This window comes from Mytilus edulis, unplaced genomic scaffold (assembly GCF_963676685.1).
Source record: "Mytilus edulis unplaced genomic scaffold, xbMytEdul2.2 SCAFFOLD_307, whole genome shotgun sequence".
NCBI classification, from domain to species: Eukaryota; Metazoa; Mollusca; class Bivalvia; order Mytilida; family Mytilidae; genus Mytilus; species Mytilus edulis.
Window position 1 is genome coordinate 18,420 of NW_027268737.1, and position 22,287 is coordinate 40,706.

Here is a 22,287-nt window from a genome sequence, read left to right on the forward strand (position 1 = left end):
TCGATTAAGATTAAATACGTATACGTATGTTATACGTTTAAAAATATATTCTGGCGACTTGCCGTATTTCACAAGCCGCTTTTTATTTTCACACCCGTTTTGTCATGCAGAAATCGTTTCATGCTGTCAGGTATTTGAAGCAAAGCAAGATCTCGTGTTTCGTGTGCTTTTTGTATATAAATTTGCAAAATTTGTGTAGCTTTGGTTAAAATTAAAACACCGTGTTTGAGTAAGAAATAGGATTTGTAGGCTTTGGAAACTCGGAAAGATTTGAGTATCGCTTCTCGCCTTTTGGCTAAGATCAAAGTGTAGTATCTGTTCTTATCAGCTTAATATCTGATACGTACCCCATGTGGGTACTTCGATATTAAACTGATTTTTGCAACTAGGTGAGATGTTAGGTGCTTGCACCGCTCTTGCCACGAGTTGGCCTGGTATTGCAGTACCTCCAGGATCGGCTCACTCCCCCTGTTTGGGGAGAAAATTAAAATAGAAAAATAGCTTTCCCTTCAATAGCCTGCGAAACAGCCCCAGTAAAATATTCTCTAATGCTTTTCACTGAGCACTACATGTGTACTTTTTCTATATATCTTTCTTATTTAAGGAGTTTGCGTAAATTGTATAGTTTTACTCATTGTTGTAAATCATTCTACTTCTCGTGCATGTAAAATAAGTTGCATTTTCTTTTTTTTCTTTTTTATGTCTGTTCTCTAAAAAGTTCTTTTCTTTTCTTGTAATGTAATATTTTTGTTGTCGCTTGCTTGTATTTATAACAGCACATGTCAGTGTATTAATGTATTCTCGTTCCTAAAAAGAAACTCTATAAATTTTTAGCGTTACGGAAAAACGCGGGGAAAAGAATTACGTCCCCTTCTACTGTTTCAATCATCGTTAATAGCGACGTCGCCTCAGAACGAGGGCAAACGATGGAAACTGCAGTCGGCCGGTAAGTTTTTTCCTCCTTCTGAAATTTATTTAAAAATTGCTGTACCGGTCAATTCCTTTAAAAAATAGAACAGGTGAACTGTTTATGTTTGTGTTAACTAAACGAGACAGTGAAAAGTCCGTGCTGATTGTGAAAAAGCGTTGAATTTATTTTCTGATTAATGAAATTTCCTAGGCTTTAAAAACTGCGTTCGTCGGACCTAGGATGAATCAACATGATCATGTTATTTCGTTCGATTAAGATTAAATACGTATACGTATGTTATACGTTTAAAAATATATTCTGGCGACTTGCCGTATTTCACAAGCCGCTTTTTATTTTCACACCCGTTTTGTCATGCAGAAATCGTTTCATGCTGTCAGGTATTTGAAGCAAAGCAAGATCTCGTGTTTCGTGTGCTTTTTGTATATAAATTTGCAAAATTTGTGTAGCTTTGGTTAAAATTAAAACACCGTGTTTGAGTAAGAAATAGGATTTGTAGGCTTTGGAAACTCGGAAAGATTTGAGTATCGCTTCTCGGCCTTTTGGCTAAGATCAAAGTGTAGTATCTGTTCTTATCAGCTTAATATCTGATACGTACCCCATGTGGGTACTTCGATATTAAACTGATTTTTGCAACTAGGTGAGATGTTAGGTGCTTGCACCGCTCTTGCCACGAGTTGGCCTGGTATTGCAGTACCTCCAGGATCGGCTCACTCCCCCTGTTTGGGGAGAAAATTAAAATAGAAAAATAGCTTTCCCTTCAATAGCCTGCGAAACAGCCCCAGTAAAATATTCTCTAATGCTTTTCACTGAGCACTACATGTGTACTTTTTCTATATATCTTTCTTATTTAAGGAGTTTGCGTAAATTGTATAGTTTTACTCATTGTTGTAAATCATTCTACTTCTCGTGCATGTAAAATAAGTTGCATTTTCTTTTTTTTCTTTTTTATGTCTGTTCTCTAAAAAGTTCTTTTCTTTTCTTGTAATGTAATATTTTTGTTGTCGCTTGCTTGTATTTATAACAGCACATGTCAGTGTATTAATGTATTCTCGTTCCTAAAAAGAAACTCTATAAATTTTTAGCGTTACGGAAAAACGCGGGGAAAAGAATTACGTCCCCTTCTACTGTTTCAATCATCGTTAATAGCGACGTCGCCTCAGAACGAGGGCAAACGATGGAAACTGCAGTCGGCCGGTAAGTTTTTTCCTCCTTCTGAAATTTATTTAAAAATTGCTGTACCGGTCAATTCCTTTAAAAAATAGAACAGGTGAACTGTTTATGTTTGTGTTAACTAAACGAGACAGTGAAAAGTCCGTGCTGATTGTGAAAAAGCGTTGAATTTATTTTCTGATTAATGAAATTTCCTAGGCTTTAAAAACTGCGTTCGTCGGACCTAGGATGAATCAACATGATCATGTTATTTCGTTCGATTAAGATTAAATACGTATACGTATGTTATACGTTTAAAAATATATTCTGGCGACTTGCCGTATTTCACAAGCCGCTTTTTATTTTCACACCCGTTTTGTCATGCAGAAATCGTTTCATGCTGTCAGGTATTTGAAGCAAAGCAAGATCTCGTGTTTCGTGTGCTTTTTGTATATAAATTTGCAAAATTTGTGTAGCTTTGGTTAAAATTAAAACACCGTGTTTGAGTAAGAAATAGGATTTGTAGGCTTTGGAAACTCGGAAAGATTTGAGTATCGCTTCTCGGCCTTTTGGCTAAGATCAAAGTGTAGTATCTGTTCTTATCAGCTTAATATCTGATACGTACCCCATGTGGGTACTTCGATATTAAACTGATTTTTGCAACTAGGTGAGATGTTAGGTGCTTGCACCGCTCTTGCCACGAGTTGGCCTGGTATTGCAGTACCTCCAGGATCGGCTCACTCCCCCTGTTTGGGGAGAAAATTAAAATAGAAAAATAGCTTTCCCTTCAATAGCCTGCGAAACAGCCCCAGTAAAATATTCTCTAATGCTTTTCACTGAGCACTACATGTGTACTTTTTCTATATATCTTTCTTATTTAAGGAGTTTGCGTAAATTGTATAGTTTTACTCATTGTTGTAAATCATTCTACTTCTCGTGCATGTAAAATAAGTTGCATTTTCTTTTTTTTCTTTTTTATGTCTGTTCTCTAAAAAGTTCTTTTCTTTTCTTGTAATGTAATATTTTTGTTGTCGCTTGCTTGTATTTATAACAGCACATGTCAGTGTATTAATGTATTCTCGTTCCTAAAAAGAAACTCTATAAATTTTTAGCGTTACGGAAAAACGCGGGGAAAAGAATTACGTCCCCTTCTACTGTTTCAATCATCGTTAATAGCGACGTCGCCTCAGAACGAGGGCAAACGATGGAAACTGCAGTCGGCCGGTAAGTTTTTTCCTCCTTCTGAAATTTATTTAAAAATTGCTGTACCGGTCAATTCCTTTAAAAAATAGAACAGGTGAACTGTTTATGTTTGTGTTAACTAAACGAGACAGTGAAAAGTCCGTGCTGATTGTGAAAAAGCGTTGAATTTATTTTCTGATTAATGAAATTTCCTAGGCTTTAAAAACTGCGTTCGTCGGACCTAGGATGAATCAACATGATCATGTTATTTCGTTCGATTAAGATTAAATACGTATACGTATGTTATACGTTTAAAAATATATTCTGGCGACTTGCCGTATTTCACAAGCCGCTTTTTATTTTCACACCCGTTTTGTCATGCAGAAATCGTTTCATGCTGTCAGGTATTTGAAGCAAAGCAAGATCTCGTGTTTCGTGTGCTTTTTGTATATAAATTTGCAAAATTTGTGTAGCTTTGGTTAAAATTAAAACACCGTGTTTGAGTAAGAAATAGGATTTGTAGGCTTTGGAAACTCGGAAAGATTTGAGTATCGCTTCTCGGCCTTTTGGCTAAGATCAAAGTGTAGTATCTGTTCTTATCAGCTTAATATCTGATACGTACCCCATGTGGGTACTTCGATATTAAACTGATTTTTGCAACTAGGTGAGATGTTAGGTGCTTGCACCGCTCTTGCCACGAGTTGGCCTGGTATTGCAGTACCTCCAGGATCGGCTCACTCCCCCCTGTTTGGGGAGAAAATTAAAATAGAAAAATAGCTTTCCCTTCAATAGCCTGCGAAACAGCCCCAGTAAAATATTCTCTAATGCTTTTCACTGAGCACTACATGTGTACTTTTTCTATATATCTTTCTTATTTAAGGAGTTTGCGTAAATTGTATAGTTTTACTCATTGTTGTAAATCATTCTACTTCTCGTGCATGTAAAATAAGTTGCATTTTCTTTTTTTTCTTTTTTATGTCTGTTCTCTAAAAAGTTCTTTTCTTTTCTTGTAATGTAATATTTTTGTTGTCGCTTGCTTGTATTTATAACAGCACATGTCAGTGTATTAATGTATTCTCGTTCCTAAAAAGAAACTCTATAAATTTTTAGCGTTACGGAAAAACGCGGGGAAAAGAATTACGTCCCCTTCTACTGTTTCAATCATCGTTAATAGCGACGTCGCCTCAGAACGAGGGCAAACGATGGAAACTGCAGTCGGCCGGTAAGTTTTTTCCTCCTTCTGAAATTTATTTAAAAATTGCTGTACCGGTCAATTCCTTTAAAAAATAGAACAGGTGAACTGTTTATGTTTGTGTTAACTAAACGAGACAGTGAAAAGTCCGTGCTGATTGTGAAAAAGCGTTGAATTTATTTTCTGATTAATGAAATTTCCTAGGCTTTAAAAACTGCGTTCGTCGGACCTAGGATGAATCAACATGATCATGTTATTTCGTTCGATTAAGATTAAATACGTATACGTATGTTATACGTTTAAAAATATATTCTGGCGACTTGCCGTATTTCACAAGCCGCTTTTTATTTTCACACCCGTTTTGTCATGCAGAAATCGTTTCATGCTGTCAGGTATTTGAAGCAAAGCAAGATCTCGTGTTTCGTGTGCTTTTTGTATATAAATTTGCAAAATTTGTGTAGCTTTGGTTAAAATTAAAACACCGTGTTTGAGTAAGAAATAGGATTTGTAGGCTTTGGAAACTCGGAAAGATTTGAGTATCGCTTCTCGGCCTTTTGGCTAAGATCAAAGTGTAGTATCTGTTCTTATCAGCTTAATATCTGATACGTACCCCATGTGGGTACTTCGATATTAAACTGATTTTTGCAACTAGGTGAGATGTTAGGTGCTTGCACCGCTCTTGCCACGAGTTGGCCTGGTATTGCAGTACCTCCAGGATCGGCTCACTCCCCCTGTTTGGGGAGAAAATTAAAATAGAAAAATAGCTTTCCCTTCAATAGCCTGCGAAACAGCCCCAGTAAAATATTCTCTAATGCTTTTCACTGAGCACTACATGTGTACTTTTTCTATATATCTTTCTTATTTAAGGAGTTTGCGTAAATTGTATAGTTTTACTCATTGTTGTAAATCATTCTACTTCTCGTGCATGTAAAATAAGTTGCATTTTCTTTTTTTTCTTTTTTATGTCTGTTCTCTAAAAAGTTCTTTTCTTTTCTTGTAATGTAATATTTTTGTTGTCGCTTGCTTGTATTTATAACAGCACATGTCAGTGTATTAATGTATTCTCGTTCCTAAAAAGAAACTCTATAAATTTTTAGCGTTACGGAAAAACGCGGGGAAAAGAATTACGTCCCCTTCTACTGTTTCAATCATCGTTAATAGCGACGTCGCCTCAGAACGAGGGCAAACGATGGAAACTGCAGTCGGCCGGTAAGTTTTTTCCTCCTTCTGAAATTTATTTAAAAATTGCTGTACCGGTCAATTCCTTTAAAAAATAGAACAGGTGAACTGTTTATGTTTGTGTTAACTAAACGAGACAGTGAAAAGTCCGTGCTGATTGTGAAAAAGCGTTGAATTTATTTTCTGATTAATGAAATTTCCTAGGCTTTAAAAACTGCGTTCGTCGGACCTAGGATGAATCAACATGATCATGTTATTTCGTTCGATTAAGATTAAATACGTATACGTATGTTATACGTTTAAAAATATATTCTGGCGACTTGCCGTATTTCACAAGCCGCTTTTTATTTTCACACCCGTTTTGTCATGCAGAAATCGTTTCATGCTGTCAGGTATTTGAAGCAAAGCAAGATCTCGTGTTTCGTGTGCTTTTTGTATATAAATTTGCAAAATTTGTGTAGCTTTGGTTAAAATTAAAACACCGTGTTTGAGTAAGAAATAGGATTTGTAGGCTTTGGAAACTCGGAAAGATTTGAGTATCGCTTCTCGGCCTTTTGGCTAAGATCAAAGTGTAGTATCTGTTCTTATCAGCTTAATATCTGATACGTACCCCATGTGGGTACTTCGATATTAAACTGATTTTTGCAACTAGGTGAGATGTTAGGTGCTTGCACCGCTCTTGCCACGAGTTGGCCTGGTATTGCAGTACCTCCAGGATCGGCTCACTCCCCCTGTTTGGGGAGAAAATTAAAATAGAAAAATAGCTTTCCCTTCAATAGCCTGCGAAACAGCCCCAGTAAAATATTCTCTAATGCTTTTCACTGAGCACTACATGTGTACTTTTTCTATATATCTTTCTTATTTAAGGAGTTTGCGTAAATTGTATAGTTTTACTCATTGTTGTAAATCATTCTACTTCTCGTGCATGTAAAATAAGTTGCATTTTCTTTTTTTTCTTTTTTATGTCTGTTCTCTAAAAAGTTCTTTTCTTTTCTTGTAATGTAATATTTTTGTTGTCGCTTGCTTGTATTTATAACAGCACATGTCAGTGTATTAATGTATTCTCGTTCCTAAAAAGAAACTCTATAAATTTTTAGCGTTACGGAAAAACGCGGGGAAAAGAATTACGTCCCCTTCTACTGTTTCAATCATCGTTAATAGCGACGTCGCCTCAGAACGAGGGCAAACGATGGAAACTGCAGTCGGCCGGTAAGTTTTTTCCTCCTTCTGAAATTTATTTAAAAATTGCTGTACCGGTCAATTCCTTTAAAAAATAGAACAGGTGAACTGTTTATGTTTGTGTTAACTAAACGAGACAGTGAAAAGTCCGTGCTGATTGTGAAAAAGCGTTGAATTTATTTTCTGATTAATGAAATTTCCTAGGCTTTAAAAACTGCGTTCGTCGGACCTAGGATGAATCAACATGATCATGTTATTTCGTTCGATTAAGATTAAATACGTATACGTATGTTATACGTTTAAAAATATATTCTGGCGACTTGCCGTATTTCACAAGCCGCTTTTTATTTTCACACCCGTTTTGTCATGCAGAAATCGTTTCATGCTGTCAGGTATTTGAAGCAAAGCAAGATCTCGTGTTTCGTGTGCTTTTTGTATATAAATTTGCAAAATTTGTGTAGCTTTGGTTAAAATTAAAACACCGTGTTTGAGTAAGAAATAGGATTTGTAGGCTTTGGAAACTCGGAAAGATTTGAGTATCGCTTCTCGGCCTTTTGGCTAAGATCAAAGTGTAGTATCTGTTCTTATCAGCTTAATATCTGATACGTACCCCATGTGGGTACTTCGATATTAAACTGATTTTTGCAACTAGGTGAGATGTTAGGTGCTTGCACCGCTCTTGCCACGAGTTGGCCTGGTATTGCAGTACCTCCAGGATCGGCTCACTCCCCCTGTTTGGGGAGAAAATTAAAATAGAAAAATAGCTTTCCCTTCAATAGCCTGCGAAACAGCCCCAGTAAAATATTCTCTAATGCTTTTCACTGAGCACTACATGTGTACTTTTTCTATATATCTTTCTTATTTAAGGAGTTTGCGTAAATTGTATAGTTTTACTCATTGTTGTAAATCATTCTACTTCTCGTGCATGTAAAATAAGTTGCATTTTCTTTTTTTTCTTTTTTATGTCTGTTCTCTAAAAAGTTCTTTTCTTTTCTTGTAATGTAATATTTTTGTTGTCGCTTGCTTGTATTTATAACAGCACATGTCAGTGTATTAATGTATTCTCGTTCCTAAAAAGAAACTCTATAAATTTTTAGCGTTACGGAAAAACGCGGGGAAAAGAATTACGTCCCCTTCTACTGTTTCAATCATCGTTAATAGCGACGTCGCCTCAGAACGAGGGCAAACGATGGAAACTGCAGTCGGCCGGTAAGTTTTTTCCTCCTTCTGAAATTTATTTAAAAATTGCTGTACCGGTCAATTCCTTTAAAAAATAGAACAGGTGAACTGTTTATGTTTGTGTTAACTAAACGAGACAGTGAAAAGTCCGTGCTGATTGTGAAAAAGCGTTGAATTTATTTTCTGATTAATGAAATTTCCTAGGCTTTAAAAACTGCGTTCGTCGGACCTAGGATGAATCAACATGATCATGTTATTTCGTTCGATTAAGATTAAATACGTATACGTATGTTATACGTTTAAAAATATATTCTGGCGACTTGCCGTATTTCACAAGCCGCTTTTTATTTTCACACCCGTTTTGTCATGCAGAAATCGTTTCATGCTGTCAGGTATTTGAAGCAAAGCAAGATCTCGTGTTTCGTGTGCTTTTTGTATATAAATTTGCAAAATTTGTGTAGCTTTGGTTAAAATTAAAACACCGTGTTTGAGTAAGAAATAGGATTTGTAGGCTTTGGAAACTCGGAAAGATTTGAGTATCGCTTCTCGGCCTTTTGGCTAAGATCAAAGTGTAGTATCTGTTCTTATCAGCTTAATATCTGATACGTACCCCATGTGGGTACTTCGATATTAAACTGATTTTTGCAACTAGGTGAGATGTTAGGTGCTTGCACCGCTCTTGCCACGAGTTGGCCTGGTATTGCAGTACCTCCAGGATCGGCTCACTCCCCCTGTTTGGGGAGAAAATTAAAATAGAAAAATAGCTTTCCCTTCAATAGCCTGCGAAACAGCCCCAGTAAAATATTCTCTAATGCTTTTCACTGAGCACTACATGTGTACTTTTTCTATATATCTTTCTTATTTAAGGAGTTTGCGTAAATTGTATAGTTTTACTCATTGTTGTAAATCATTCTACTTCTCGTGCATGTAAAATAAGTTGCATTTTCTTTTTTTTCTTTTTTATGTCTGTTCTCTAAAAAGTTCTTTTCTTTTCTTGTAATGTAATATTTTTGTTGTCGCTTGCTTGTATTTATAACAGCACATGTCAGTGTATTAATGTATTCTCGTTCCTAAAAAGAAACTCTATAAATTTTTAGCGTTACGGAAAAACGCGGGGAAAAGAATTACGTCCCCTTCTACTGTTTCAATCATCGTTAATAGCGACGTCGCCTCAGAACGAGGGCAAACGATGGAAACTGCAGTCGGCCGGTAAGTTTTTTCCTCCTTCTGAAATTTATTTAAAAATTGCTGTACCGGTCAATTCCTTTAAAAAATAGAACAGGTGAACTGTTTATGTTTGTGTTAACTAAACGAGACAGTGAAAAGTCCGTGCTGATTGTGAAAAAGCGTTGAATTTATTTTCTGATTAATGAAATTTCCTAGGCTTTAAAAACTGCGTTCGTCGGACCTAGGATGAATCAACATGATCATGTTATTTCGTTCGATTAAGATTAAATACGTATACGTATGTTATACGTTTAAAAATATATTCTGGCGACTTGCCGTATTTCACAAGCCGCTTTTTATTTTCACACCCGTTTTGTCATGCAGAAATCGTTTCATGCTGTCAGGTATTTGAAGCAAAGCAAGATCTCGTGTTTCGTGTGCTTTTTGTATATAAATTTGCAAAATTTGTGTAGCTTTGGTTAAAATTAAAACACCGTGTTTGAGTAAGAAATAGGATTTGTAGGCTTTGGAAACTCGGAAAGATTTGAGTATCGCTTCTCGGCCTTTTGGCTAAGATCAAAGTGTAGTATCTGTTCTTATCAGCTTAATATCTGATACGTACCCCATGTGGGTACTTCGATATTAAACTGATTTTTGCAACTAGGTGAGATGTTAGGTGCTTGCACCGCTCTTGCCACGAGTTGGCCTGGTATTGCAGTACCTCCAGGATCGGCTCACTCCCCCTGTTTGGGGAGAAAATTAAAATAGAAAAATAGCTTTCCCTTCAATAGCCTGCGAAACAGCCCCAGTAAAATATTCTCTAATGCTTTTCACTGAGCACTACATGTGTACTTTTTCTATATATCTTTCTTATTTAAGGAGTTTGCGTAAATTGTATAGTTTTACTCATTGTTGTAAATCATTCTACTTCTCGTGCATGTAAAATAAGTTGCATTTTCTTTTTTTTCTTTTTTATGTCTGTTCTCTAAAAAGTTCTTTTCTTTTCTTGTAATGTAATATTTTTGTTGTCGCTTGCTTGTATTTATAACAGCACATGTCAGTGTATTAATGTATTCTCGTTCCTAAAAAGAAACTCTATAAATTTTTAGCGTTACGGAAAAACGCGGGGAAAAGAATTACGTCCCCTTCTACTGTTTCAATCATCGTTAATAGCGACGTCGCCTCAGAACGAGGGCAAACGATGGAAACTGCAGTCGGCCGGTAAGTTTTTTCCTCCTTCTGAAATTTATTTAAAAATTGCTGTACCGGTCAATTCCTTTAAAAAATAGAACAGGTGAACTGTTTATGTTTGTGTTAACTAAACGAGACAGTGAAAAGTCCGTGCTGATTGTGAAAAAGCGTTGAATTTATTTTCTGATTAATGAAATTTCCTAGGCTTTAAAAACTGCGTTCGTCGGACCTAGGATGAATCAACATGATCATGTTATTTCGTTCGATTAAGATTAAATACGTATACGTATGTTATACGTTTAAAAATATATTCTGGCGACTTGCCGTATTTCACAAGCCGCTTTTTATTTTCACACCCGTTTTGTCATGCAGAAATCGTTTCATGCTGTCAGGTATTTGAAGCAAAGCAAGATCTCGTGTTTCGTGTGCTTTTTGTATATAAATTTGCAAAATTTGTGTAGCTTTGGTTAAAATTAAAACACCGTGTTTGAGTAAGAAATAGGATTTGTAGGCTTTGGAAACTCGGAAAGATTTGAGTATCGCTTCTCGGCCTTTTGGCTAAGATCAAAGTGTAGTATCTGTTCTTATCAGCTTAATATCTGATACGTACCCCATGTGGGTACTTCGATATTAAACTGATTTTTGCAACTAGGTGAGATGTTAGGTGCTTGCACCGCTCTTGCCACGAGTTGGCCTGGTATTGCAGTACCTCCAGGATCGGCTCACTCCCCCTGTTTGGGGAGAAAATTAAAATAGAAAAATAGCTTTCCCTTCAATAGCCTGCGAAACAGCCCCAGTAAAATATTCTCTAATGCTTTTCACTGAGCACTACATGTGTACTTTTTCTATATATCTTTCTTATTTAAGGAGTTTGCGTAAATTGTATAGTTTTACTCATTGTTGTAAATCATTCTACTTCTCGTGCATGTAAAATAAGTTGCATTTTCTTTTTTTTCTTTTTTATGTCTGTTCTCTAAAAAGTTCTTTTCTTTTCTTGTAATGTAATATTTTTGTTGTCGCTTGCTTGTATTTATAACAGCACATGTCAGTGTATTAATGTATTCTCGTTCCTAAAAAGAAACTCTATAAATTTTTAGCGTTACGGAAAAACGCGGGGAAAAGAATTACGTCCCCTTCTACTGTTTCAATCATCGTTAATAGCGACGTCGCCTCAGAACGAGGGCAAACGATGGAAACTGCAGTCGGCCGGTAAGTTTTTTCCTCCTTCTGAAATTTATTTAAAAATTGCTGTACCGGTCAATTCCTTTAAAAAATAGAACAGGTGAACTGTTTATGTTTGTGTTAACTAAACGAGACAGTGAAAAGTCCGTGCTGATTGTGAAAAAGCGTTGAATTTATTTTCTGATTAATGAAATTTCCTAGGCTTTAAAAACTGCGTTCGTCGGACCTAGGATGAATCAACATGATCATGTTATTTCGTTCGATTAAGATTAAATACGTATACGTATGTTATACGTTTAAAAATATATTCTGGCGACTTGCCGTATTTCACAAGCCGCTTTTTATTTTCACACCCGTTTTGTCATGCAGAAATCGTTTCATGCTGTCAGGTATTTGAAGCAAAGCAAGATCTCGTGTTTCGTGTGCTTTTTGTATATAAATTTGCAAAATTTGTGTAGCTTTGGTTAAAATTAAAACACCGTGTTTGAGTAAGAAATAGGATTTGTAGGCTTTGGAAACTCGGAAAGATTTAAGTATCGCTTCTCGGCCTTTTGGCTAAGATCAAAGTGTAGTATCTGTTCTTATCAGCTTAATATCTGATACGTACCCCATGTGGGTACTTCGATATTAAACTGATTTTTGCAACTAGGTGAGATGTTAGGTGCTTGCACCGCTCTTGCCACGAGTTGGCCTGGTATTGCAGTACCTCCAGGATCGGCTCACTCCCCCTGTTTGGGGAGAAAATTAAAATAGAAAAATAGCTTTCCCTTCAATAGCCTGCGAAACAGCCCCAGTAAAATATTCTCTAATGCTTTTCACTGAGCACTACATGTGTACTTTTTCTATATATCTTTCTTATTTAAGGAGTTTGCGTAAATTGTATAGTTTTACTCATTGTTGTAAATCATTCTACTTCTCGTGCATGTAAAATAAGTTGCATTTTCTTTTTTTTCTTTTTTATGTCTGTTCTCTAAAAAGTTCTTTTCTTTTCTTGTAATGTAATATTTTTGTTGTCGCTTGCTTGTATTTATAACAGCACATGTCAGTGTATTAATGTATTCTCGTTCCTAAAAAGAAACTCTATAAATTTTTAGCGTTACGGAAAAACGCGGGGAAAAGAATTACGTCCCCTTCTACTGTTTCAATCATCGTTAATAGCGACGTCGCCTCAGAACGAGGGCAAACGATGGAAACTGCAGTCGGCCGGTAAGTTTTTTCCTCCTTCTGAAATTTATTTAAAAATTGCTGTACCGGTCAATTCCTTTAAAAAATAGAACAGGTGAACTGTTTATGTTTGTGTTAACTAAACGAGACAGTGAAAAGTCCGTGCTGATTGTGAAAAAGCGTTGAATTTATTTTCTGATTAATGAAATTTCCTAGGCTTTAAAAACTGCGTTCGTCGGACCTAGGATGAATCAACATGATCATGTTATTTCGTTCGATTAAGATTAAATACGTATACGTATGTTATACGTTTAAAAATATATTCTGGCGACTTGCCGTATTTCACAAGCCGCTTTTTATTTTCACACCCGTTTTGTCATGCAGAAATCGTTTCATGCTGTCAGGTATTTGAAGCAAAGCAAGATCTCGTGTTTCGTGTGCTTTTTGTATATAAATTTGCAAAATTTGTGTAGCTTTGGTTAAAATTAAAACACCGTGTTTGAGTAAGAAATAGGATTTGTAGGCTTTGGAAACTCGGAAAGATTTGAGTATCGCTTCTCGGCCTTTTGGCTAAGATCAAAGTGTAGTATCTGTTCTTATCAGCTTAATATCTGATACGTACCCCATGTGGGTACTTCGATATTAAACTGATTTTTGCAACTAGGTGAGATGTTAGGTGCTTGCACCGCTCTTGCCACGAGTTGGCCTGGTATTGCAGTACCTCCAGGATCGGCTCACTCCCCCTGTTTGGGGAGAAAATTAAAATAGAAAAATAGCTTTCCCTTCAATAGCCTGCGAAACAGCCCCAGTAAAATATTCTCTAATGCTTTTCACTGAGCACTACATGTGTACTTTTTCTATATATCTTTCTTATTTAAGGAGTTTGCGTAAATTGTATAGTTTTACTCATTGTTGTAAATCATTCTACTTCTCGTGCATGTAAAATAAGTTGCATTTTCTTTTTTTTCTTTTTTATGTCTGTTCTCTAAAAAGTTCTTTTCTTTTCTTGTAATGTAATATTTTTGTTGTCGCTTGCTTGTATTTATAACAGCACATGTCAGTGTATTAATGTATTCTCGTTCCTAAAAAGAAACTCTATAAATTTTTAGCGTTACGGAAAAACGCGGGGAAAAGAATTACGTCCCCTTCTACTGTTTCAATCATCGTTAATAGCGACGTCGCCTCAGAACGAGGGCAAACGATGGAAACTGCAGTCGGCCGGTAAGTTTTTTCCTCCTTCTGAAATTTATTTAAAAATTGCTGTACCGGTCAATTCCTTTAAAAAATAGAACAGGTGAACTGTTTATGTTTGTGTTAACTAAACGAGACAGTGAAAAGTCCGTGCTGATTGTGAAAAAGCGTTGAATTTATTTTCTGATTAATGAAATTTCCTAGGCTTTAAAAACTGCGTTCGTCGGACCTAGGATGAATCAACATGATCATGTTATTTCGTTCGATTAAGATTAAATACGTATACGTATGTTATACGTTTAAAAATATATTCTGGCGACTTGCCGTATTTCACAAGCCGCTTTTTATTTTCACACCCGTTTTGTCATGCAGAAATCGTTTCATGCTGTCAGGTATTTGAAGCAAAGCAAGATCTCGTGTTTCGTGTGCTTTTTGTATATAAATTTGCAAAATTTGTGTAGCTTTGGTTAAAATTAAAACACCGTGTTTGAGTAAGAAATAGGATTTGTAGGCTTTGGAAACTCGGAAAGATTTGAGTATCGCTTCTCGGCCTTTTGGCTAAGATCAAAGTGTAGTATCTGTTCTTATCAGCTTAATATCTGATACGTACCCCATGTGGGTACTTCGATATTAAACTGATTTTTGCAACTAGGTGAGATGTTAGGTGCTTGCACCGCTCTTGCCACGAGTTGGCCTGGTATTGCAGTACCTCCAGGATCGGCTCACTCCCCCTGTTTGGGGAGAAAATTAAAATAGAAAAATAGCTTTCCCTTCAATAGCCTGCGAAACAGCCCCAGTAAAATATTCTCTAATGCTTTTCACTGAGCACTACATGTGTACTTTTTCTATATATCTTTCTTATTTAAGGAGTTTGCGTAAATTGTATAGTTTTACTCATTGTTGTAAATCATTCTACTTCTCGTGCATGTAAAATAAGTTGCATTTTCTTTTTTTTCTTTTTTATGTCTGTTCTCTAAAAAGTTCTTTTCTTTTCTTGTAATGTAATATTTTTGTTGTCGCTTGCTTGTATTTATAACAGCACATGTCAGTGTATTAATGTATTCTCGTTCCTAAAAAGAAACTCTATAAATTTTTAGCGTTACGGAAAAACGCGGGGAAAAGAATTACGTCCCCTTCTACTGTTTCAATCATCGTTAATAGCGACGTCGCCTCAGAACGAGGGCAAACGATGGAAACTGCAGTCGGCCGGTAAGTTTTTTCCTCCTTCTGAAATTTATTTAAAAATTGCTGTACCGGTCAATTCCTTTAAAAAATAGAACAGGTGAACTGTTTATGTTTGTGTTAACTAAACGAGACAGTGAAAAGTCCGTGCTGATTGTGAAAAAGCGTTGAATTTATTTTCTGATTAATGAAATTTCCTAGGCTTTAAAAACTGCGTTCGTCGGACCTAGGATGAATCAACATGATCATGTTATTTCGTTCGATTAAGATTAAATACGTATACGTATGTTATACGTTTAAAAATATATTCTGGCGACTTGCCGTATTTCACAAGCCGCTTTTTATTTTCACACCCGTTTTGTCATGCAGAAATCGTTTCATGCTGTCAGGTATTTGAAGCAAAGCAAGATCTCGTGTTTCGTGTGCTTTTTGTATATAAATTTGCAAAATTTGTGTAGCTTTGGTTAAAATTAAAACACCGTGTTTGAGTAAGAAATAGGATTTGTAGGCTTTGGAAACTCGGAAAGATTTGAGTATCGCTTCTCGGCCTTTTGGCTAAGATCAAAGTGTAGTATCTGTTCTTATCAGCTTAATATCTGATACGTACCCCATGTGGGTACTTCGATATTAAACTGATTTTTGCAACTAGGTGAGATGTTAGGTGCTTGCACCGCTCTTGCCACGAGTTGGCCTGGTATTGCAGTACCTCCAGGATCGGCTCACTCCCCCTGTTTGGGGAGAAAATTAAAATAGAAAAATAGCTTTCCCTTCAATAGCCTGCGAAACAGCCCCAGTAAAATATTCTCTAATGCTTTTCACTGAGCACTACATGTGTACTTTTTCTATATATCTTTCTTATTTAAGGAGTTTGCGTAAATTGTATAGTTTTACTCATTGTTGTAAATCATTCTACTTCTCGTGCATGTAAAATAAGTTGCATTTTCTTTTTTTTCTTTTTTATGTCTGTTCTCTAAAAAGTTCTTTTCTTTTCTTGTAATGTAATATTTTTGTTGTCGCTTGCTTGTATTTATAACAGCACATGTCAGTGTATTAATGTATTCTCGTTCCTAAAAAGAAACTCTATAAATTTTTAGCGTTACGGAAAAACGCGGGGAAAAGAATTACGTCCCCTTCTACTGTTTCAATCATCGTTAATAGCGACGTCGCCTCAGAACGAGGGCAAACGATGGAAACTGCAGTCGGCCGGTAAGTTTTTTCCTCCTTCTGAAATTTATTTAAAAATTGCTGTACCGGTCAATTCCTTTAAAAAATAGAACAGGTGAACTGTTTATGTTTGTGTTAACTAAACGAGACAGTGAAAAGTCCGTGCTGATTGTGAAAAAGCGTTGAATTTATTTTCTGATTAATGAAATTTCCTAGGCTTTAAAAACTGCGTTCGTCGGACCTAGGATGAATCAACATGATCATGTTATTTCGTTCGATTAAGATTAAATACGTATACGTATGTTATACGTTTAAAAATATATTCTGGCGACTTGCCGTATTTCACAAGCCGCTTTTTATTTTCACACCCGTTTTGTCATGCAGAAATCGTTTCATGCTGTCAGGTATTTGAAGCAAAGCAAGATCTCGTGTTTCGTGTGCTTTTTGTATATAAATTTGCAAAATTTGTGTAGCTTTGGTTAAAATTAAAACACCGTGTTTGAGTAAGAAATAGGATTTGTAGGCTTTGGAAACTCGGAAAGATTTGAGTATCGCTTCTCGGCCTTTTGGCTAAGATCAAAGTGTAGTATCTGTTCTTATCAGCTTAATATCTGATACGTACCCCATGTGGGTACTTCGATATTAAACTGATTTTTGCAACTAGGTGAGATGTTAGGTGCTTGCACCGCTCTTGCCACGAGTTGGCCTGGTATTGCAGTACCTCCAGGATCGGCTCACTCCCCCTGTTTGGGGAGAAAATTAAAATAGAAAAATAGCTTTCCCTTCAATAGCCTGCGAAACAGCCCCAGTAAAATATTCTCTAATGCTTTTCACTGAGCACTACATGTGTACTTTTTCTATATATCTTTCTTATTTAAGGAGTTTGCGTAAATTGTATAGTTTTACTCATTGTTGTAAATCATTCTACTTCTCGTGCATGTAAAATAAGTTGCATTTTCTTTTTTTTCTTTTTTATGTCTGTTCTCTAAAAAGTTCTTTTCTTTTCTTGTAATGTAATATTTTTGTTGTCGCTTGCTTGTATTTATAACAGCACATGTCAGTGTATTAATGTATTCTCGTTCCTAAAAAGAAACTCTATAAATTTTTAGCGTTACGGAAAAACGCGGGGAAAAGAATTACGTCCCCTTCTACTGTTTCAATCATCGTTAATAGCGACGTCGCCTCAGAACGAGGGCAAACGATGGAAACTGCAGTCGGCCGGTAAGTTTTTTCCTCCTTCTGAAATTTATTTAAAAATTGCTGTACCGGTCAATTCCTTTAAAAAATAGAACAGGTGAACTGTTTATGTTTGTGTTAACTAAACGAGACAGTGAAAAGTCCGTGCTGATTGTGAAAAAGCGTTGAATTTATTTTCTGATTAATGAAATTTCCTAGGCTTTAAAAACTGCGTTCGTCGGACCTAGGATGAATCAACATGATCATGTTATTTCGTTCGATTAAGATTAAATACGTATACGTATGTTATACGTTTAAAAATATATTCTGGCGACTTGCCGTATTTCACAAGCCGCTTTTTATTTTCACACCCGTTTTGTCATGCAGAAATCGTTTCATGCTGTCAGGTATTTGAAGCAAAGCAAGATCTCGTGTTTCGTGTGCTTTTTGTATATAAATTTGCAAAATTTGTGTAGCTTTGGTTAAAATTAAAACACCGTGTTTGAGTAAGAAATAGGATTTGTAGGCTTTGGAAACTCGGAAAGATTTGAGTATCGCTTCTCGGCCTTTTGGCTAAGATCAAAGTGTAGTATCTGTTCTTATCAGCTTAATATCTGATACGTACCCCATGTGGGTACTTCGATATTAAACTGATTTTTGCAACTAGGTGAGATGTTAGGTGCTTGCACCGCTCTTGCCACGAGTTGGCCTGGTATTGCAGTACCTCCAGGATCGGCTCACTCCCCCTGTTTGGGGAGAAAATTAAAATAGAAAAATAGCTTTCCCTTCAATAGCCTGCGAAACAGCCCCAGTAAAATATTCTCTAATGCTTTTCACTGAGCACTACATGTGTACTTTTTCTATATATCTTTCTTATTTAAGGAGTTTGCGTAAATTGTATAGTTTTACTCATTGTTGTAAATCATTCTACTTCTCGTGCATGTAAAATAAGTTGCATTTTCTTTTTTTTCTTTTTTATGTCTGTTCTCTAAAAAGTTCTTTTCTTTTCTTGTAATGTAATATTTTTGTTGTCGCTTGCTTGTATTTATAACAGCACATGTCAGTGTATTAATGTATTCTCGTTCCTAAAAAGAAACTCTATAAATTTTTAGCGTTACGGAAAAACGCGGGGAAAAGAATTACGTCCCCTTCTACTGTTTCAATCATCGTTAATAGCGACGTCGCCTCAGAACGAGGGCAAACGATGGAAACTGCAGTCGGCCGGTAAGTTTTTTCCTCCTTCTGAAATTTATTTAAAAATTGCTGTACCGGTCAATTCCTTTAAAAAATAGAACAGGTGAACTGTTTATGTTTGTGTTAACTAAACGAGACAGTGAAAAGTCCGTGCTGATTGTGAAAAAGCGTTGAATTTATTTTCTGATTAATGAAATTTCCTAGGCTTTAAAAACTGCGTTCGTCGGACCTAGGATGAATCAACATGATCATGTTATTTCGTTCGATTAAGATTAAATACGTATACGTATGTTATACGTTTAAAAATATATTCTGGCGACTTGCCGTATTTCACAAGCCGCTTTTTATTTTCACACCCGTTTTGTCATGCAGAAATCGTTTCATGCTGTCAGGTATTTGAAGCAAAGCAAGATCTCGTGTTTCGTGTGCTTTTTGTATATAAATTTGCAAAATTTGTGTAGCTTTGGTTAAAATTAAAACACCGTGTTTGAGTAAGAAATAGGATTTGTAGGCTTTGGAAACTCGGAAAGATTTGAGTATCGCTTCTCGGCCTTTTGGCTAAGATCAAAGTGTAGTATCTGTTCTTATCAGCTTAATATCTGATACGTACCCCATGTGGGTACTTCGATATTAAACTGATTTTTGCAACTAGGTGAGATGTTAGGTGCTTGCACCGCTCTTGCCACGAGTTGGCCTGGTATTGCAGTACCTCCAGGATCGGCTCACTCCCCCTGTTTGGGGAGAAAATTAAAATAGAAAAATAGCTTTCCCTTCAATAGCCTGCGAAACAGCCCCAGTAAAATATTCTCTAATGCTTTTCACTGAGCACTACATGTGTACTTTTTCTATATATCTTTCTTATTTAAGGAGTTTGCGTAAATTGTATAGTTTTACTCATTGTTGTAAATCATTCTACTTCTCGTGCATGTAAAATAAGTTGCATTTTCTTTTTTTTCTTTTTTATGTCTGTTCTCTAAAAAGTTCTTTTCTTTTCTTGTAATGTAATATTTTTGTTGTCGCTTGCTTGTATTTATAACAGCACATGTCAGTGTATTAATGTATTCTCGTTCCTAAAAAGAAACTCTATAAATTTTTAGCGTTACGGAAAAACGCGGGGAAAAGAATTACGTCCCCTTCTACTGTTTCAATCATCGTTAATAGCGACGTCGCCTCAGAACGACGGCAAACGATGGAAACTGCAGTCGGCCGGTAAGTTTTTTCCTCCTTCTGAAATTTATTTAAAAATTGCTGTACCGGTCAATTCCTTTAAAAAATAGAACAGGTGAACTGTTTATGTTTGTGTTAACTAAACGAGACAGTGAAAAGTCCGTGCTGATTGTGAAAAAGCGTTGAATTTATTTTCTGATTAATGAAATTTCCTAGGCTTTAAAAACTGCGTTCGTCGGACCTAGGATGAATCAACATGATCATGTTATTTCGTTCGATTAAGATTAAATACGTATACGTATGTTATACGTTTAAAAATATATTCTGGCGACTTGCCGTATTTCACAAGCCGCTTTTTATTTTCACACCCGTTTTGTCATGCAGAAATCGTTTCATGCTGTCAGGTATTTGAAGCAAAGCAAGATCTCGTGTTTCGTGTGCTTTTTGTATATAAATTTGCAAAATTTGTGTAGCTTTGGTTAAAATTAAAACACCGTGTTTGAGTAAGAAATAGGATTTGTAGGCTTTGGAAACTCGGAAAGATTTGAGTATCGCTTCTCGGCCTTTTGGCTAAGATCAAAGTGTAGTATCTGTTCTTATCAGCTTAATATCTGATACGTACCCCATGTGGGTACTTCGATATTAAACTGATTTTTGCAACTAGGTGAGATGTTAGGTGCTTGCACCGCTCTTGCCACGAGTTGGCCTGGTATTGCAGTACCTCCAGGATCGGCTCACTCCCCCTGTTTGGGGAGAAAATTAAAATAGAAAAATAGCTTTCCCTTCAATAGCCTGCGAAACAGCCCCAGTAAAATATTCTCTAATGCTTTTCACTGAGCACTACATGTGTACTTTTTCTATATATCTTTCTTATTTAAGGAGTTTGCGTAAATTGTATAGTTTTACTCATTGTTGTAAATCATTCTACTTCTCGTGCATGTAAAATAAGTTGCATTTTCTTTTTTTTCTTTTTTATGTCTGTTCTCTAAAAAGTTCTTTTCTTTTCTTGTAATGTAATATTTTTGTTGTCGCTTGCTTGTATTTATAACAGCACATGTCAGTGTATTAATGTATTCTCGTTCCTAAAAAGAAACTCTATAAATTTTTAGCGTTACGGAAAAACGCGGGGAAAAGAATTACGTCCCCTTCTACTGTTTCAATCATCGTTAATAGCGACGTCGCCTCAGAACGAGGGCAAACGATGGAAACTGCAGTCGGCCGGTAAGTTTTTTCCTCCTTCTGAAATTTATTTAAAAATTGCTGTACCGGTCAATTCCTTTAAAAAATAGAACAGGTGAACTGTTTATGTTTGTGTTAACTAAACGAGACAGTGAAAAGTCCGTGCTGATTGTGAAAAAGCGTTGAATTTATTTTCTGATTAATGAAATTTCCTAGGCTTTAAAAACTGCGTTCGTCGGACCTAGGATGAATCAACATGATCATGTTATTTCGTTCGATTAAGATTAAATACGTATACGTATGTTATACGTTTAAAAATATATTCTGGCGACTTGCCGTATTTCACAAGCCGCTTTTTATTTTCACACCCGTTTTGTCATGCAGAAATCGTTTCATGCTGTCAGGTATTTGAAGCAAAGCAAGATCTCGTGTTTCGTGTGCTTTTTGTATATAAATTTGCAAAATTTGTGTAGCTTTGGTTAAAATTAAAACACCGTGTTTGAGTAAGAAATAGGATTTGTAGGCTTTGGAAACTCGGAAAGATTTGAGTATCGCTTCTCGGCCTTTTGGCTAAGATCAAAGTGTAGTATCTGTTCTTATCAGCTTAATATCTGATACGTACCCCATGTGGGTACTTCGATATTAAACTGATTTTTGCAACTAGGTGAGATGTTAGGTGCTTGCACCGCTCTTGCCACGAGTTGGCCTGGTATTGCAGTACCTCCAGGATCGGCTCACTCCCCCTGTTTGGGGAGAAAATTAAAATAGAAAAATAGCTTTCCCTTCAATAGCCTGCGAAACAGCCCCAGTAAAATATTCTCTAATGCTTTTCACTGAGCACTACATGTGTACTTTTTCTATATATCTTTCTTATTTAAGGAGTTTGCGTAAATTGTATAGTTTTACTCATTGTTGTAAATCATTCTACTTCTCGTGCATGTAAAATAAGTTGCATTTTCTTTTTTTTCTTTTTTATGTCTGTTCTCTAAAAAGTTCTTTTCTTTTCTTGTAATGTAATATTTTTGTTGTCGCTTGCTTGTATTTATAACAGCACATGTCAGTGTATTAATGTATTCTCGTTCCTAAAAAGAAACTCTATAAATTTTTAGCGTTACGGAAAAACGCGGGGAAAAGAATTACGTCCCCTTCTACTGTTTCAATCATCGTTAATAGCGACGTCGCCTCAGAACGAGGGCAAACGATGGAAACTGCAGTCGGCCGGTAAGTTTTTTCCTCCTTCTGAAATTTATTTAAAAATTGCTGTACCGGTCAATTCCTTTAAAAAATAGAACAGGTGAACTGTTTATGTTTGTGTTAACTAAACGAGACAGTGAAAAGT

General features: G+C 36.0%; 19 non-coding genes across 19 annotated transcripts; all 19 read left to right on the top strand.

The window, feature by feature from the left end:
• The first annotated feature begins 276 nt into the window (after nucleotides 1-276).
• Nucleotides 277-468, top strand: LOC139508432 (U2 spliceosomal RNA). The gene has a single exon (XR_011661208.1). It is a non-coding gene; the product is annotated as a U2 spliceosomal RNA (small nuclear RNA).
• A 986-nt stretch (nucleotides 469-1,454) lies between these two features.
• Nucleotides 1,455-1,647, top strand: LOC139508403 (U2 spliceosomal RNA). The gene has a single exon (XR_011661180.1). It is a non-coding gene; the product is annotated as a U2 spliceosomal RNA (small nuclear RNA).
• A 986-nt stretch (nucleotides 1,648-2,633) lies between these two features.
• Nucleotides 2,634-2,826, top strand: LOC139508404 (U2 spliceosomal RNA). The gene has a single exon (XR_011661181.1). It is a non-coding gene; the product is annotated as a U2 spliceosomal RNA (small nuclear RNA).
• Nucleotides 2,827-3,812: 986 nt separating this feature from the next.
• On the top strand, nucleotides 3,813-4,005 carry LOC139508407 (U2 spliceosomal RNA). Its single transcript, XR_011661183.1, has one exon. It is a non-coding gene; the product is annotated as a U2 spliceosomal RNA (small nuclear RNA).
• Nucleotides 4,006-4,992: 987 nt separating this feature from the next.
• On the top strand, nucleotides 4,993-5,185 carry LOC139508408 (U2 spliceosomal RNA). Its single transcript, XR_011661184.1, has one exon. It is a non-coding gene; the product is annotated as a U2 spliceosomal RNA (small nuclear RNA).
• Nucleotides 5,186-6,171: 986 nt separating this feature from the next.
• LOC139508409 (U2 spliceosomal RNA) lies at nucleotides 6,172-6,364 on the top strand. The gene has a single exon (XR_011661185.1). It is a non-coding gene; the product is annotated as a U2 spliceosomal RNA (small nuclear RNA).
• Nucleotides 6,365-7,350: 986 nt separating this feature from the next.
• LOC139508410 (U2 spliceosomal RNA) lies at nucleotides 7,351-7,543 on the top strand. The gene has a single exon (XR_011661186.1). It is a non-coding gene; the product is annotated as a U2 spliceosomal RNA (small nuclear RNA).
• Nucleotides 7,544-8,529: 986 nt separating this feature from the next.
• LOC139508411 (U2 spliceosomal RNA) lies at nucleotides 8,530-8,722 on the top strand. Its single transcript, XR_011661187.1, has one exon. It is a non-coding gene; the product is annotated as a U2 spliceosomal RNA (small nuclear RNA).
• A 986-nt stretch (nucleotides 8,723-9,708) lies between these two features.
• On the top strand, nucleotides 9,709-9,901 carry LOC139508412 (U2 spliceosomal RNA). The gene has a single exon (XR_011661189.1). It is a non-coding gene; the product is annotated as a U2 spliceosomal RNA (small nuclear RNA).
• A 986-nt stretch (nucleotides 9,902-10,887) lies between these two features.
• LOC139508413 (U2 spliceosomal RNA) lies at nucleotides 10,888-11,080 on the top strand. Its single transcript, XR_011661190.1, has one exon. It is a non-coding gene; the product is annotated as a U2 spliceosomal RNA (small nuclear RNA).
• A 986-nt stretch (nucleotides 11,081-12,066) lies between these two features.
• Nucleotides 12,067-12,259, top strand: LOC139508414 (U2 spliceosomal RNA). The gene has a single exon (XR_011661191.1). It is a non-coding gene; the product is annotated as a U2 spliceosomal RNA (small nuclear RNA).
• Nucleotides 12,260-13,245: 986 nt separating this feature from the next.
• On the top strand, nucleotides 13,246-13,438 carry LOC139508415 (U2 spliceosomal RNA). The gene has a single exon (XR_011661192.1). It is a non-coding gene; the product is annotated as a U2 spliceosomal RNA (small nuclear RNA).
• A 986-nt stretch (nucleotides 13,439-14,424) lies between these two features.
• LOC139508416 (U2 spliceosomal RNA) lies at nucleotides 14,425-14,617 on the top strand. The gene has a single exon (XR_011661193.1). It is a non-coding gene; the product is annotated as a U2 spliceosomal RNA (small nuclear RNA).
• A 986-nt stretch (nucleotides 14,618-15,603) lies between these two features.
• LOC139508419 (U2 spliceosomal RNA) lies at nucleotides 15,604-15,796 on the top strand. Its single transcript, XR_011661195.1, has one exon. It is a non-coding gene; the product is annotated as a U2 spliceosomal RNA (small nuclear RNA).
• A 986-nt stretch (nucleotides 15,797-16,782) lies between these two features.
• On the top strand, nucleotides 16,783-16,975 carry LOC139508420 (U2 spliceosomal RNA). Its single transcript, XR_011661196.1, has one exon. It is a non-coding gene; the product is annotated as a U2 spliceosomal RNA (small nuclear RNA).
• Nucleotides 16,976-17,961: 986 nt separating this feature from the next.
• On the top strand, nucleotides 17,962-18,154 carry LOC139508421 (U2 spliceosomal RNA). The gene has a single exon (XR_011661197.1). It is a non-coding gene; the product is annotated as a U2 spliceosomal RNA (small nuclear RNA).
• Nucleotides 18,155-19,140: 986 nt separating this feature from the next.
• Nucleotides 19,141-19,333, top strand: LOC139508422 (U2 spliceosomal RNA). Its single transcript, XR_011661198.1, has one exon. It is a non-coding gene; the product is annotated as a U2 spliceosomal RNA (small nuclear RNA).
• Nucleotides 19,334-20,319: 986 nt separating this feature from the next.
• On the top strand, nucleotides 20,320-20,512 carry LOC139508423 (U2 spliceosomal RNA). Its single transcript, XR_011661200.1, has one exon. It is a non-coding gene; the product is annotated as a U2 spliceosomal RNA (small nuclear RNA).
• A 986-nt stretch (nucleotides 20,513-21,498) lies between these two features.
• On the top strand, nucleotides 21,499-21,691 carry LOC139508424 (U2 spliceosomal RNA). Its single transcript, XR_011661201.1, has one exon. It is a non-coding gene; the product is annotated as a U2 spliceosomal RNA (small nuclear RNA).
• Nucleotides 21,692-22,287: the final 596 nt, after the last annotated feature.